This window comes from Saimiri boliviensis, chromosome 16, assembly GCF_048565385.1.
Source record: "Saimiri boliviensis isolate mSaiBol1 chromosome 16, mSaiBol1.pri, whole genome shotgun sequence".
NCBI classification, from domain to species: Eukaryota; Metazoa; Chordata; class Mammalia; order Primates; family Cebidae; genus Saimiri; species Saimiri boliviensis.
In genome coordinates, this window is record NC_133464.1 from 54,578,273 (window position 1) to 54,589,022 (window position 10,750).

Genomic DNA, 10,750 nt, shown 5'->3' on the forward strand with positions numbered 1-10,750 from the left:
AAAATGGTCAATAATTAATTGAGAATATATGTCTTCTCTTTCTGAAGAAAATGTGACTGTCTTTTTATGTTGAATAGTCATTTGATGTTAGATGGAGGGATTAAAGATAATTTTATTTGCATTTAAGTATGGGGAAATATTAACGCTAAACAGTAACATAAATGGATTGAGCTAGTAATGTCCCAGTATCTATTCCTTGCCTCCCTGAGGCACTGTACCCTAATATGCTAACAGTGCAAATTAAATTTCCCAGGATTCCTTGTGAATATGCTTCTAGCTAGATTCAGCCACAGGGAAATGTTATCAGAAAATTAGAGTATATTAAAAGAAAAAATATGGCATATTTCTTTGCTTATTCTGCTTTGGATGGTGTTTCTAAGCAAGGCTGTACCTCTTCCAAAGTGTTGAATAATGACTTTCATGAGCACTATACACTTTGCTTCTGTGTACCCCTTTGTCTGTAAGTTAAATAAAATAAATATCAATTTTATTTTTTGGCAAGATTTGTTGACTCACACCTGTAATCCCAGTAGTTTGGGAGGCCAAGGCAGGAAGGTCACTTCATGCCAGGAGTTTGAGACTAGCCTGGGCAACATAGCAAGACTCTGGTCTGTCTCTACAATAAATAAATAAATAAATAAATAAATAGCTGGGCATGGTGCCATACACTTGTGGTCCCATCTACTCCAGATGCTGAAAGAGAGAAGGAGCATGTTGGTATAAAAATGATTATAATCCAAATTGCATTCATTATTATATATTTGCAAGTATTATATTCATTTTTTCTTTCAAGTTTTAAGGAAATTAAAATAAAAACATTTTTGTGTTCCCCTAAATGATCCTGAGACCAAGATATGGTGCCTACTGAACATAATGAATAAGGAAGCCCTATTTCTTTATAATTCCACTTTCCACCAAACCATGCCTTCTGAAGAACAGCCATGTCATAATTTCAGCATGGATATTATGGTCAAAGCTTCCAGGATCTAGTAATACAATTTTCTTTACAGTCTTAGGGTAATTAGTGATATTTTTTAAATTAGAGACACAAGAATTGAACAAACGTAAAAACAATTTTAAAACAACAGTAAAAAAAAATTTAGAATAACTTTTTTTTGAACATGAGCAAAATCTTTTCAGATATACTAAGTGAAGAAAAAACACATAAAACTTTAAATACAGCATGGTCCTTACTGTAGTCTATCTACCAAATGCATCTACCAGTGCAGGATTGAGGTTAAGCAGTTTTTTCTAAAAAGTATTTAAAAATTTTTAAACATTCTACCATTCAGTTAAATATATTAAATAAACCAAGATTTGTGGAACTGTGGATCATTGAGTTAAAGGTATGACACCCTTTATTTTATTCAAAGTATTGACTTACTCTTCGGATGATCTTAAGACTGCCACTACTCTCTATAAGACTATTTTCTTCTGTGAAACCCAGACAAATGATGTTTTTGCTTCTGATTGTGATCATCTGTTAGTGTTTGCTAAAGCACTTTATAATGTAATATCATTTATTATTTTAAGGAGAAGACAGACCTGTAAGTAAATTTTAAATATTAATTACCCCAATGTTAGATTTATAAAAATCAAAGATCAAATTGTCTGATGTGATGCAAATAATGGGACTTGCTTATAATTTGGATCCATGTCACCAATATTTGTTTTAAGAACAAATTTTATTTAACTTTAATATTATATTTCATTGTTTGGATAAAAAAGCAAATTGTGGGGGAGCAATATGTTCCAGTGCCAAGATGAATGAGCCCTAGGTAGGAAAGAAGAATAATTGCATGGTAGGCACTCAGTAATAAATGTGAATAAGCAATTCAGTATATATGTCCACTGATAATCCACGAATAACCAGAAATTCTCTTGAATGATGCCATCTATTGCGTTAACTTCCTGACTGTTTTAGGCTTATCCAAACCTAAATTCCTGTAACATGCAAACATTTATTTTTTATAAATTTTTGTTGGTATTCCAGCCACTAGCAGTATTCCAACTGGATCTAAGGATTTTTAAAATTATAAAGAATTACAGTGCTCAATTGAGTTTTGCTAATGTTATGGGCTCTATATATTCGGTTGGTTGGTTGTCATGACTCTTAAGTATTTTGTTGGTTTGTTGTCAAATTATTGACTCTCCTTTTTTTCCTTGCAATTTCATCTTCAGTAAAATTATTTTACTGGCTTTTGGTATAACTCAGATGATTCTGGAGTGTCTAGAGGTGGTATTAAAAATGACCGTCTCTTACTTTTTTTGTTTATTGCTAACTGAAGTCTTTCATCAGTTGCATGAATTAAGATCACAACTTCTAGGTTTTAAAATTTTTCATCTGATAAAGGGTTAACAATTGTTTCTTTATGCTTTTAGAGAAGAAAACTTGGCTGTACTTTAACTTTAATGTATTTTTCAGTTTATTTTAATTTTTTATAAAAAGCTGAAATCAAATTAGATTGACTTATTGATAATGTATGTGTTTGTTGTTGCCATTGTTATTTCCTATAAACAGATATCCTGACGATTTTTTTAAAGATTATACTAAAATGTGGATTTCTGTCTGAGAAATTTATATTGGCACTATCCTTCACTCAGTCACTTTCTCTCTGTCTTTAACTCACTCTTTTTCTCTTTTCCCCTGTGTTTATCTCTCTTTTTATATATCTCAGTACTGGAATTTCTGTTCAAACTTGTCTTTCAGCTAAGAATTTTTCTTCTTTGTTATCTAGAATTATTATTATATATCCTGTATCTTAATAGATATATCCTATCAATTATTCAAATAACTCTGTCTCTATACAGATTATGAAATGTCTATCATATTTTTCATATTAGGTGAATTAAATAAAAAATAAGAATTATAAAATTATTGAAAATGATCAAATTAGTCTCTTGTTACAAGTGAACCACCAAATATGAAAATTTGCTCATGAAAATAATATGTAAAATTTTTCATTAGAATGAATAAGAAAAACAAAAATACATATTTAATACTAGCTAATTATCCCCAGTCCCCAAACCCATTATCAAATTAATAGCATTATGTTTGGGGCTTTTCTGTTTCATGAAAGAAATTGCCAATTTATAGAATAATGTCTTAACTTCTATCAGCTCTTTGCTCCTTAGAATAGCTCTTCTCCTTGAAATAAATGTTTCAAGACCCCCACTGGATGCAGGAAACCACAGAATATATGAACCTGATTGCCATCAATCAAGACAGTTTTGTGTACATATCTTCCATCCACAAATTTACTGCCTTTTCCATCTTAACTAAGCACTTGTCACACACTGTGGCTGTAACTTTTGCAGTTTGAGGTGTGACAGCAAAACTGACATATTTTTTTCCTCCTTCACAATTTCACAAATAGAAGATTTATTTTTACCCTATGTCTTACCAAAAAGCACAATCTTTTTTGATTTTTTTTTTTTTTATTGAGAACTTTCACTTTCAACTTTATGTACTTTAAGCACCTTATGGCCTCTCTTTGGCATAGCCAAATTGCTGGCATCTTTGTTCTTGCACTTTGGGGCAATTATTAAGTAAAATAGGAACTACTTGAGCACAAGCACTGTGATACTGCCACAGTTGATCTGATAATTAAGATGGCTAAGTGACTCATGAGTGGGTAGCATATATACCCTGGATGCATTGGACAAAGGGAGGATTCACATCCCAGGGTATGAGATTTCATCATGCTACTCAGAATGGTGCTCAATTTAAAACTTATACAATTTAATTCTGGAATTTTCTGTTTAAAATTTTCACACCATATTTGACTGTGTGTCACTGAAACTGAGGGAAGCAAAATCGTGATGAAGGGGTCTACTGTACTTACATTTTATAGTTGTACCTGTTAACTGGATGAGGATATTTATGAAATAAGAAATCTTCTCTGAAGTTTGGATGATTGAAGATGATAAAATTTCATCTGTTTTGTGCATTTAAAAAATTTAATCTGTAAACAATGGAGACTTTTGGGCCTATATCACTAGAATACTACAAACTTAAATAAAAGATTTGATTCCTGTAGTTTTTAGTAAAGTACCTACTGTTTAGGGTGATATCATTAGTAATGGCCTTTGGATGCATTTGCTCATTGCTTCATAAGATCAAAACTAGTGTGTCTATAATTATTTATTCTTTCTTCATAATATGGATTAGATAGATTAGTGAGTGCTCCAGAAATACATTTGTTACAGAATTATTACAAAAATGACCAGGTGTCACACTTTTAAATTCAGTTTTTCTCTATTATTTACAAATTAATTTACTTTCTACTTATAGTAAGGATACACTTGCTTTTGCTTTTGTGTCTAATTGTGTATTTGTTTTAATCATTAGGAAAGGTACACCACTCAAAGCAATCATATTTGCTTTTAGTGTTTAATCAAGCTCTGAGAATTTTTAGAGTTGACGTTTTATTCTCTTTACTCATTACACATCAGATTATGCATATTTTCTTTGCCTTTCCATTCAGTCCAGACTCTTCCTGTATATATTCTGCCCTGGGTCCAGAATGAGCAATTTCGCCAAGCAGCACTGGTTCTTTTCAATGAAGAATGGTAGTCAAAAACAAGAACTAAAAGCTTCTCATGCTTATTGCTACTGGGTATTATTTCTTTTGTTCATTCTCAGCTATCAGAGCAAGAAAATATATGTGTATAAGATAATACATGTGTCTATTCATATCTATAAACATTTCTATATCTAGACACATGTATCTATATTAACATTATTTTTTTATGTCTTCAACTTTAATTTATTACCCCACTTATCTAATTTTCCTAATCTGTAAACTCCCACACCATTAGTAATAAACAAGCTTCTTATTGTCATCACATCCATTTACTCTTTTCAATTCCATGCATATTTAATTTCATACTGATATATATATAAAAATATAAGAATTGTTTATCTACCCTTCCATAGTACAGTGTTTATGTGCAGTTCCTTTTGTATTTGGCCTTATAGATCTCACTTATTTTTAAGTTGCTTAGGTCAGCAACTTTTTCTACCACACCCTTCACTAAGGTTATTTCATATATTCATAATACAGTTAGATTCTATTGTTACAGTCTGCATTCCTTCTTGGGATCTCTGGTCTCCTAAATGATTTTTTAAAATTTGCACATGTTATTGTTTATTTTCTGTGATGTAAAATTTTAGGGTATTGTCTAATATACAGTGTCATGTATCCACAATTATAAGACCATACAGATCATTTTTAGTATTAGATTCCTACTCTCATCCTCATAATCCCTGATAATGACCAATCTTATAACTGTTTATAGATTTGCTTTTTCCACAATATCATGTAATTAAAATCACAAAGTACACAAGATTTTCAGACTGGCTTCGATCCCTTAGTGATATGGTTTGGCTGTGTTCCCACCCAAATCTCATCTTGAATTGTAACTCCCATAATTCCCACATGTTGTGGGAGAGACTAAGTGGGAGATAATTAAATAATGGAAACTGTTTCCCCCATACTGCTCTTGTGGTAGTAAATAAGTCTCATGAGATCTGATATTTTTATAAGGGATTTCTCCTTTTCTTGGCTCTCTCACTGTTTCTTGTCTGCTGCCAGGTAAGATGTGACTTTCACCTTCTATCATGATTGTGAGGCCTCCCCAGCCATGTGGAAGTGTAAGTCCATTAAAGCTCTTTTACTTTATAAATTACTCAGTCTCAGGTATGTCTTTCTCAGCAGAGTGAAAATGGTCTAATACAGTAAATTGGTGCCAGGAGTGCAATGCTACTATAAAGATACCCCAAAATGTGAAAGTGACTTTGGAACTGGGTAACAGGCAGAGGTTGGAACAGTTTGGATGGCTCTGAAGAAGACAGGGTAATATGGGAAAGTTTGGAACTTCCTAGTGACTTGTTGAATTGCTTTGACCAAAATGCTGATAATGATATGGACAATGAAATTCAGGCTGAGGTGAGCTCTGATGGAGATGAGGAATTTGTTGCAGATTGGAGTAAAGGTGACTCTTGCTAAGTTTTAGGAAAGAGACTGGCAGCATTTTCCCTCTGACTTAGAGATGTGTAAAACTTTGATCCTAAAGGAGATAACTTAGGGTATATGGTGGAAGAAATTTCTAACCAGCAAGGTATTGAAGAGGTGAGTTGGATGCTGCTAAGCCATTCAGTTTTATAAAAGAAATGGAGCATTAAAAAGTTCATAAAATTTTCAGCATGACAATACAATAGAAAGGAAAAACCCATTTTCTAAGGAGAAATTCTAGCTGACTGCAGAAATTTGCATACATAACAAGAAGCCAAATGTTAATCACCAATACAATGGGGAAAATGTCTCCAGGGCACGTCAGAGATTTTTTTGGCAGTTCCACCCATAACAGGCCTGGAGGCCTAAGAGGAAAAAATGTCTTTGTGGGCTGGACTCAGGGCACCCTTGCTCTGTGCAGTGGCTCCTTGGTGCCACGAATCACAGCCACTTCAGCCTTGGCTAAAAGAGGCTAAGGTCCAGCTCAGGTCATGGCTTCAGAGGGTGCAATCCCCAAGCCTTAGCAGTTTCTATGTGGTGTTGAGCCTGTGGCTGCACAGAAGTCAAGAATTTAGTTTTGGGAACCTCCACCTAGATTTCAGAGGATGTATGGAAAAGCCTGAATGTCCAGGCAAATTTTTGCTGCAGGAACAGGGCTCTCATGGAGAACCTCTGGTAGGGCAGTGCTAAAGGGAAATGTGGGGTTGAAACCCCCACACAGAGTTCCCACTGGGACACTGCCTAGTGGAGTTGTGAGAAGTTGGTCACCATCCTCCAAACCCCAGAATGGTAGATCCACCTATAATTTGCACTGTGTGCCTGGAAAAGCCACAGAAAATGTCAGCTTGAAAGAAGCCAGGAGGGGAGCAATACCCTGCAAAACCACAGGGGCACAGCTGTCCAAGACCATGGGAACCCACATTGCCTGGATGTGAGACACGGAGTTAAAGGAGTTATTTTGGAGCACTAATATTTTACTGCCCCACCAGATTTTGGACTTGCATGGGGCTTTTATCCCCTTCTTTTTGACCAATTTCTTTTATTAGGAATGAATGTTATTTGTCCAATGCCTGTACCCTCACTATATCTTGGAAGTAACTAACTTGCTTTTGATTTTACAGGGTCATAGGTGGAAGGGAAGTGCCTTGTCTCTGATGAGACTTTGGATTTGGACTTTTGAGTTAATGTTGAAATGAATTAAGGTTTTGGGGAACTGTTAGGAAGGCATGATTGATTTCAAAACGTGAGAACATGAGATTTGGGAGGGGCCAGGGGCAGAATGATATGGTTTGGCTGTGTCCCCATCCAAATCTCATCTTGAATGGTACCTCCCATAACCCCTGTGTATTGTGGAAGGGATCCAGTGGGAGATAACTGTATTATGGGAGTGGTTTCCCCCATACTGCTCTCATGATAGTGATAAGTCTTATGAGAGCTGATATTTTATAAGGGCTTTTCCCTTTTGCTTGCTCTCTCATTCTCTCTTGTCTTGCTGCCATTTAAGATGTGCCTTTGGCCTTCTGCCATGATTATGAGGCTTCCTCAGCCATGTGGAACTGTTGAGTCTGTTAAATCTTTTTTTCTTTATAAATTACCCAGTCTTGGTTATGTCTTTATCAGAAGTGTGTAAATGGACTAATACATTTAGCAATGTACTTTTTCATTTCATTTACACTTATCAAGCCATAAAACATGCAAAGGAAATGAAAATTATTTGTTTTGATCACTGAATAATATTCCATTGAATGGACGTTGCAGAGTCTGGTTACTTTTTCACCTATTGTAGACTTTAGTTACTTGCAGTTTTTTTAACTATGAATAAAGCTTCTATAAGCATGTATGTGTGAGTTTTTGTTTGAACATAAGTTCTGAAGTCAATTTGGCTAATATCTATGAGTACAATTATCTTATGTTAAGACTATATTGAGCTTTGTAAGAAACTGCCAAGCTGTCTTCCAAGATGGCTATACCATTTGCATTCTTACCAGTAGTGAAAGAAATTTCCTGTTGCTTTTATTTCTTCTCAGAAATTTGTATTGTCAGATATTTGGATTACAGCAACCATATAGATATGTAGTGATATCCTATTACTGCAATTTTAATATGCAATTCCATCATGGCATGTGATGTGAAGCACTGTTTTAAATACTTATTTGCCATCTGTATATCTTAATTTGTGAATTGTCTGATTATATGTTTTGTAAATTTCTCAATTGGATTATTTATTATTATTGAGTTATAAAAGTACTTTGTATATTTTCATACAAATCCTTCATATGTGTTTGCAATTTTTTTCTACCAGAGAGTGATTAGCCCCTTAATTGTCTCTATAGTGTCTATCACAGAGCAGAATATTTCAACTTCAATAATTCTTCACATTACCTCCTTTTCTTTCATAGACTGTGACTTCAGTGTTGTGTTTAACATCATGACAGCCAAACAAAAATCACATGATTTTGCCTAGGTTTTCCTCTGGAGTTTTGTAGTGTTGTGTTTTACATTTAGTTCTATGATATATTTTGGGTTATTGTTTTTGAAAGATGTGAGATCTTTCATCTATGCCTTGGTTTACTTTTTGGCAGGTGATGTCTAATTTTTCCTGAACATTTGGTAAAATGACTTTCATTTCTCCATTGGATTGGTCTTGCTTCTTTGCCAAAAATCAGTTCGCTACATTTGTGTGGTTCACTACATTTATGTGGTTCTAGTTAAGGGTTTGCTTCTGTTAACCTATATGTCTATTCTTGCATCAAAACCATAGTGTCTCAATTATAATAGATTTATAGTAATTCTAGAAATCAGGTAGTGTCAGTTCTACAGCTTTGTTTTTCTTTGGTTTGTTGTGGATTATTCTGGAGTTTCTGCCTTTTCATGTAAACATTTGAACCAGTTTGTCAATATGCACAAGATAGCTCACTTGGATTTCTATCGGAATTACATTAAACCTGTAAATCAACTGAAAAATAATTGTCAAAAGTGTGGCACCAGATGTCATGGCTAGATTAGGTGGAGGGCACCTGCTGTAGGGAGATGAGGTGGCTGAAGCACAGTGACTGCAGCTCTAGAGCTCCTGGAGTAGCTCCATGCAGGCACTTCTGCCCCGGAGACGACAAACATGAATACCCAGACAATGGTGTCATCTGTCTATGTGCTATATGTGGGCCCAAGCAACAGGAAAATACTGTGGGACACTGAGCTGCGGTGGCCGCAAGGCCTTAATCAGATGCAGCATATGCAAGAGTCACATCTATTCTTGCAGGTTTTGTCAGGAATGTTTTGTTAACAAAGCCAAAAGGAATCAATGAACATACTATCAATTTACGAAGTGTTTTAGAGCAGAAATGAAAAATGAAGTTGTGCAAAATGAATGCAATAGAACAGCCACCAGAAGAAGCACATGTGATGGCAGCAATATCCACTCCATTAACACACTGGCACAAGCTGAAGTTCTGTGTTGCCAGATCTCAGTCTCAAGCCTTGGGGCAAGTACTGACATACATGTAAAAAAAAAAAAAAATGAAAGTGTTGGTGATGCCTGTAAATTTCTGAATCAGCAGCTCTCAATCTTGGTGGAATGAGCTAAATATATTCCTGCCTTCTGTCAGTTACCATTGGATGATAAGGAGGCACTGTTGAGATCTCAGGCAGGGGAACACTTACTGCTTGGAGCTACAAAGAGATCCATGATGTATAAAGATATTTTGCTTTTGGGAAACAACTATATTATTCACTGTAACAGCTGTGAAGTTGAGATTATCAGTGTAACCAGTTGGATTCTAGATGAGCTGGTTAAATCATTTCAAGAAATCCAAAAGGCAATCGTATATTTTGGCCCAGATGCAAAAGGGCTACACTTAAATGGGCTACACTGATCCAGTAAACATGAAGAGCATGGAATTACAAGTGCAGATGGGTTTGGAGGACTACATCAATGATCCACAGTATGGCTCCCAGGGGGGAAGTTTGGAGAATTGCTTCAGCAACTTACAGATTATAAAAACAAATCAGTTGCTGTAGAATAAGGTGTATGTTTTGAAGAATCTCTTATGGGTGTTCTGTGGCAAAGAAGCATCTCTTTGGTCTACAGTTAAATATGCCTATCTTAAGTTTAGAAAATTATAAAAAGCCATTCCAAGAAAGACTGGATATTTTTTGAAATGTGACTGTCTTTGAAGATTTATGTTAAGCTAAGACATGTTAGTTTTATCAGTTAAGACACAGGCAAAATAGTAACAAAGAAACTCCTAAGAGAGTGACTCAAATTAGGCAGACATTTATTTATTTTTCCTGAAACAATCTAGAAATAGTTCCCCATTGACTAGAAATCAGCACGTGCTCACAGCTGGGTCCCAGGGCAGCCAGGAGAATCATCCATAAGTGCAATTTTTTGTGTCAGCCAAATCCATGCCACTCCAAGAAAACTAATCCTGGGGACAAATTAGCTATCTTTCACCAATGTGCCTTATTTAGTCCTCACTACAACACTATAGGAAAGATATTATTATCTCTCTTTTATAAATAAAAGAACCTTTAGCTTGAAGGTTTAAGGAACATAACCAAAGTTCATAAATATAAAGAATAAGAGAGCCACATTCAAACCAGGCCCGGCTGATTTTAATGATTATAAATTTTTGATGTGGAATGCAAAAGGTAAACTTCTTACTCACAGTGTGGTTTTTAAATACATGCAGTTGAGTAGTTACTGGATATTATCTATCATGTTACCTATAATA

General features: G+C 34.9%; 1 pseudogene; it reads left to right on the top strand.

Annotated features, from left to right (window-relative positions):
- The first annotated feature begins 6,095 nt into the window (after positions 1 to 6,095).
- On the top strand, positions 6,096 to 10,034 carry LOC101032074 (hepatocyte nuclear factor 4-gamma pseudogene; annotated as a pseudogene).
- The last annotated feature ends 716 nt before the right edge of the window (positions 10,035 to 10,750 follow it).